This window comes from Stegastes partitus, unplaced genomic scaffold, assembly GCF_000690725.1.
Source record: "Stegastes partitus isolate 25-593 unplaced genomic scaffold, Stegastes_partitus-1.0.2 Scaffold430, whole genome shotgun sequence".
Taxonomy (NCBI): Eukaryota; Metazoa; Chordata; class Actinopteri; family Pomacentridae; genus Stegastes; species Stegastes partitus.
Genome location: NW_007578161.1, coordinates 106,786 through 113,664, shown reverse-complemented (window position 1 = coordinate 113,664; position 6,879 = coordinate 106,786). Strand labels below are relative to the sequence as shown.

At 44.7% G+C, this 6,879-nt stretch overlaps 1 protein-coding gene across 1 annotated transcript in view; it reads left to right on the top strand.

Moving 5' to 3' along the window:
- Nucleotides 1–6,879, top strand: part of flrt1a (fibronectin leucine rich transmembrane protein 1a) — a 17,714-nt gene that overhangs the window by 500 nt on the left and 10,335 nt on the right. The window lies entirely within an intron of this gene.

The window sequence follows — 6,879 nt, the reverse complement described above, 5'->3', positions numbered from 1 at the left end:
GAAAATGCAAAAAATGGCAAAAATATTTATTAGAAATACATTTGTGATACGTTACAAATCTGTGCAACCTGGAAGAGAATACGTTTACCTTAAGATATAATTGAGAATGCAGGTTAGTTGTATAGAAATGTGATTAAACTGTTGTTGTACTGTCTGTGTTTCAGTTAAGTTTTCTTGGATTCAACATTAATATTTACACAAGCGCTGAATTTCCTTTGTGTCTCAGTTTGAATTGACTGCGTATGCCGCACTGCCACCTGGCACTGAAGATTGTTTAATCACAACCCAACCATATAGCCGATGATACACTGGAATTAAATCACAGTCGAGGCGCGCCGCCTGCCCGGCACGTACATATCTGGCAACTGCTGTGTTTGTTTCAGTTCCAGTTCGGCGGCAAGATTATATTTCTAACTCCACGTGTAGGTTTGCGTTTTGTACCCAACATCTGTGTTGAGCGTTTATCTGCTTCACAGGTTTTCAGAACTGTTGCGTTGCGCCTCCCCAGGTGGGTGCGGCAGGGTTTGCTGGAACACAAAGGGAGAGTCACGAAGCGAAGACGGTAGAAGGGGACATGTGGCGTTCTCAAAACAAGTTAGTCATTGTGGTTTGGCCTGCTTATCGATATCAGCAGTGGGAGCTGTGGCAGTAATGGTGACACACAGCTCATGGAGGCAATTAAGGTACTTTAAAACCCTAACCAGACAGCGCCCAACAGCTGCAATTACCATCAAAATTGCACTCTTTGTCTGAGTCATAACTTATTTAAAATCCGAACACATGGATATTGTGCACACAGTTTTAGATTCGGCGCGGCCGGCTGCCCGACAATATCCTCCAGTGATCTTTGCAAATAATTGTTCATGCATATGTCTGGAAATCGCATTTCTTGTAACTCCAGAAGTTTTTTTTTTAAGTGTCAGAGTAACACAATGACAGCGTTCCATGTGTACATTGCATTTCTAATAACCAATCCGACCTACTTTTAATGGAGCCAAATTGGCTTGAGGGTGCGATTGTCCCCGTTTTGTCATTCTGCCAGACTCTGAAAAAGGTATTCGTGTGGATTAAGAGTTTTCAAACACCTTGTTCTTCATCAGTAGAGGATTAAAAAGTTTAAAATTCTGCCCGAGATCCCAACAAATGATGAAATGTCATTTTTAAGATGATGCGCAAGACATCCAAAATGCTTCCACTTGATGGGACGTTCATAAAAAAACAAGTGTCTCTGTGTTCCTGACAGAGAACATGAGGCTCAAGTGCAAAAATATAAATCAGTTGATAAAGGACAGCAGGGTGACGCTCCACAGAAAGCTTGTGTTGTCGTAGGAATCAGCGTGTGCAGCAATTAGCCACAACATTAAGCCCATCTGCCCGGTATTACGTGGGCCCATCTAGCGCCACCAACGCTGGATCTCTAGGGGGGGGTCCTGTGGTGTCTGGTAGTGGATCCTTTGGGTTCTGTGGGTGTGTTTCAATGTTTTGGTGGTTTGTCAAAATAACGTGCCAGAATCGCAGTTGGTAGCACTGTTGCCTCGCAGCAAGAAGGTCGCCGGTTCGCGTCCCGGTGGGGGCACCGGAATCTTTCTGCGTGGAGTTTGCATGTTCTCCCCGTGCAGCGTGGGTTCTCTCCAGGTTCTCCGGCTTCCTCCCACACGGTCCCCAAACATGTTGAGGTCAATTGGTGATTGTAAATTGTCCGTAGGTGTGAATGTGAGTGTGCTTGGTTGTCTGTCTCTAAGTGTAGCCCTGTGATAGACTGGTTACCTGTCCAGGTGTCCCCTGCCTTCACCCTGAGTCAGCTGGGATAGACTCCAGCCCCCCCGCGACCCTAGTGAGGATTCAGCAGTGTATAGATAATGGATGGATGTTTTGTCCAAGTGGATGAAAGACTATCCTGTCTGCTGCACAATAATTTTAAAATTCTTTCCCCAAAAGCCCAAAGATGAGCTCCAGAAACACCTAAACACGTCTCCCTGCTCAACTTGACCAAAACTGCATTCTGCTTTTATTCTATATGTCAGTGTCTCTTCACAATATTTAGTATTTTCACATATCGGTAATGCTCTGTTATCTTGTGTTTTACAGAGAGAGACCGAGTATATGTCACGATTTGGGCCACAAAGACTTTTTTTCTTCCCGCAAATAGAATAAGTTTTTCATCCGCAGCGAGCCGGTCCTCCCTTCACACAATGCTCGGCGCTGTTCTGGGTTTTCTTCTTCAGAGAAACGGGAGCTTAGCACCGAGTCTCAGATGTAATTGTAATAAATGAGAGGTATGAACTCGGGTTATTTTAACCGCATCTAATGCGAGTTTAACTCAATGAGCCTTTTGTACTGGATCAAAAATTTCAAAAGCATGATCCTTCAACAGAGTCGCTGCTATGAATTGCGCAAAATGACTGCTTGGGACCGTCTCTGCCTGTGATTTAGTTGTAGTGAGGAAAAAAAAAGCAAGCCAACACACAGAGGACCACCTTGACTGTACCGCTCTCTCAAACGGTGGCGGTAATTAAATAAGACATAAATGAAGCCATTAAACAAACTAACACTTATCAACAGTTAAACAGCGCGCAATAAAGCTCGATTATCCCCCTTATTTTCTCCTTTTGGGCAGGAGGCCAAACAAAGCAATCGGTAAAGGTTCCTCTAAAAGCCGGCACCCATTAACGAAATATACTAACTCGCTGCCATCAGTCAATGCGTTGAGGTGACACCACGGCGGCCTGCTTCTCCACAATACAGTTCACAGTTTTTTCCTTCCATCCATCCATCTTCTCCCGCTTATCTGGAGTCGGGTCGCGGAGGCAGAGCCGTCCAGACTTCCCGATCACCTCCCCCAGCTCTTCCGGGGGGACCCCTAGGCCAGGGGTGTCAAACTCTGGCCCGTGGGCCAAATTTGGCCGGCTTTGTAATTATATTTGGCCCGCGAGACAATACCAAATGACTACTAGAGCTGCCCCCGGTATTATACTGTACAGCGCATTCACCGCTAATACTACAAATCCCATAATGCCCTGTTGTTGTTTTGGCGCGTCAATCAGGACAGGACCCAGAAACTCCCTCTCCTCTGTGACAGTAGGCATAGCGACTTCACACTACAACTGTCACTGTGCCATTGATGTGGTTTTTTATTTATAATTTGATTTTGCATGTCTCCACTATTAAGTTATATATAATGTTTGGTAATAAGCGTTGCTTGTTCATATTCAATGTTAAAGCAAAATTTGTTTCGGTCCATATTAAAAGGTTCATTTGTTCAATGTTGGCCCGCGACTTTGTTCAGGTTTTAAATTTTGGCCCACTGTGCTTTTGAGATTGACACCCCTGCCCTAGGCGTTCCCAGGCCAGCTGGAAGACATAGTACCTCCAGCGTGTCCTGGGTCTTCCCCGAGGTCTCCTCCCGGTGGGAGGCGCCCGGAACACCTCCCCAGGGAGGCGTCCAGGAGGCATCAGAAACAGATGCCCGAGCCACCTCAGCTGGCTCCTTTCGACGTGGAGGAGCAGTGGCTCTACTCCGAGCTCCTCCCGTGTGACCGAGCTCCTCACCCTATCTCTAAGGGAGCGCCCAGCCACCCTGCGGAGGAAACTCATTTTCGGCTGCTTGTATCTCGTTCTTTCGGTCATTACTCAGATCTCATGACCATAGGTGAGGGTTGGGACGTAGATTGACCGATAAAAAGAGAGCTTTGCCTCCTTGCTCAGCTCTCTCTGGTCCGGTACAGCAACCGCAATACTGCAGATGCTGCACCGATCCGTCTGTCAATCTCACGCTCCACCCGCCCCTCACTCGTGACCCCGAGATACTTGAACTCCTCCACTTGAGGCGAGGAGTCTCCACCGACCCGGAGAGGGCAAGCCACCTTTTTCCGGTCGAGAACCTCGGATTTGGAGGTGCTGATCCTCATCCCGCTCGCCCCACACTCAGCTGCAAACCGCCCCAGTGCACGCTGGAGGTCCTGGTTTGATGAAGCCAACAGAACAACATCATCTGCAAACAGCAGAGATGAAGCTCTGTGGTTCCCAAGTTGTGTTTTTTATTTTGCTTTTTCCTTCCTTTGTAAAAGACAGGATTCTTCTTTTAATACGAGTTTATATTAGGAAAATATTCTAATGTGTCAATTACACGTTTTCAGGAACAAAACATCCTGTTCTGTGTTTCAAACCCGGTGCGACCGGATTTTTCTCGGGGTGAAACCGAGGTCTTGTGTAGTGATAAGAGATGGAAGAGTTTTGAAAAGCTGAGTGAGGCATCTCGGGATTCAAAGCAACTTTTTTTTTTGCTTAAGATCCGAACCCTCCCACAGCTGATATTTCCTGCTGTAGAAACCCACACACACACACACACACCGAGAAGTCAAGTGTACACTGCATAGGATGTTTTCTGAGCCCCGGGGGCGGCCGGTATCTATTTATCCGCTCTAATTTCTCACGATCGACTCATACAACGACAGCATGAGATAATGCGCGTTAAGAAAAGCCTGCTTAGCCTTTTTTAAAACCAATTCAGTTAGATATATTTAATGGATCTGTAATTAATTTTCTAAGTTGTACTTGCTGACGTTATTTTTCCTTTGGACACATTTTTTATTAGACAAAAGTGGATTTTAACTGAATGGTATTTGCCGTCATTTATTACTTCAATCAGTCAAAGGCAAAGCAAGCATTTGTTTTGCCTGACAATTCTGTTTGGAAGATATAAAGGCTGCACAAAGAGAGAGTGACGCTGCTGCAAAAGTAAAAGCAAAGGAATTAAATATGCAGGAAAAAAAAAAAAGAACAAAGTCAGAAGGAAAACATTATGAAATGCTGTTGACGCAGACAATTTAGGACAAGGCATTTTAATGACATTTGTGAATGCGGCACAGACAGCTGACGGGCCGGGAAAAAGGGACGCTGTAAAGGGGAGGCATGATGGTGGTGACGAAGCAAAAGAAAAAAACTGGGACTCAGTCGGTCGCTTCCCACAAGCCTCATAGTTGGTTGGAGGAACTGCGACAGGCAGAGCAAGGACGAAAAAATATGCGTCTCCTAAGTGAAACACAGAACTGCCTTTGTTAAATCAATGCGGGCTGAAATTGAGTCCTCAGACGTCCGGGGCTCTGGGAGGGAAGACGTCCGCAGTCACTATTTGATTTGGGGGAAAATACAGTAGAGAGTTTGATGTGTAAATTATGGAGATCCAAGCCTCTGCGAAGGGAGATGAGTAACGCAGCGAAGTGGAGAAGAACAGGATGAGATCACGGCACCGACATGCGATAAAAAAACTGACCTCTGCTCAGTCCAAGCCGAGGAACCGAAATAGTCGAGTTATTCATCCCGATTTTCTGCATCGTGCTTTCTATTTTAGTGGGAAGGATGTGAGTATTATTTTAAAACGCTGCTGCTGCTGTTGTTGTGGCCAAGGACAAGCTGCACCGAATTGTTCACAGAGTGGTTGAAATCCCACCTCTCTGTAACATAAAGCGACGCACGATGCACTCGAATTACACACAGGTAGCTTCTGTTTTGCCTTTTTTTTAACATTACTTCTATTACGATGATGATTTGGAAACTTTGGCATCGCCTGCCCGAATATTCAGGCAACTTTTTGTTGTGCATCACTTTCATCCAGATACAGAAATACAAGAATGAACCACAAAATAAAATTGCAGTGGGGGAAAAAAATAAAAATATGTAGCATTATATGGGAATAAAAGAATAAAAGCAGCTCAGACATAGAGGATATTTAGCAGATCATTTAAGAGTATAGAATACACAAATAACTAATCAAAATATTAAACATTTACCCTCCTAATCATCAGTAATCATAGTGTAAATGTACCTCGACTAGTAGCTGCTGCTGACAAGGACAAGTAGCAGCGGCGGCGGCGTGATCGGTTTCAACAACACTTCTCACATTATTCCAGCGAGACGGCTGAGTTTAACGTTTAGAGGCGTACTCAGTAGTTCATAGCTGTTGGACCTCCAATATGGCTGCCAGGCATAACAGCGCTGTAAAGGTGTCAGCGATACAGAGAGCTTTTTTTCCCCATTGATGTTATCTTTTTCTTTTTCCTCTGTTGTTTCTGAGGTTAATTTTCACCCTGAAGGCACAGCGTTGTTTTGTGACTCAGCCTGCCCGGGCCTCCCACTGCCTTGTATTTATATTGCAACTTGTCAGGGTTGAATTCAAATTTCACCAATTAAGCTAACCAACCTCCCCTCTCTGCCTTTCTCACAAATAAAAAAAAATCCAATCAGAGTCCCAGCTGAAGCGTGACAACCACAGGCTGACTCCTTGACTTGAAGGCAAGAGATAAATTTCCCTTTTATAAATCCTGTTTAAAATGATCAAGTGCGTTTTCTCAAAAGGGAGAAGTTAGCTCTTCCTTGAGATTAAACTGTTTCCCCTATTTTGTGTAGCAGCAGCATTAAAAGCAGCGCAAATGATCTCAGAAGCCAGCGAGGCCTTGATCAAAGACTGCATTATGGCCACTGACACAGACTGACACATCTGAAGTTTTATTTGCCGGCTTTTCTGCCCGGCTCGATGTATAATGCACCAGTGTGGCAGAACAGTAGCTGCACCTCCCGCTAAATATCAAGGCTTTTATTTTAAATAGCGCCGTGAATACAAATCCAGAAGCATGTAGGTCACTTGTTGTTTTTTGTTATCACTCATTAACAAACAAAAGCAATGAATGAATGCTTGCGTGGGATTATTAAAAAATAATCTCATATCGGAGAGGACATTTCAGTGGAAAATATGATTTTAATACAAGACTAAGAGTGTGTGTCCATATTAGCGGCTCTGTGCTTACACACCAGTTGTTTGCTAAATGCTGCAATTCTCACAGTGATAACTAACCATAGACTGTATAAAAGATGGACGTAGCT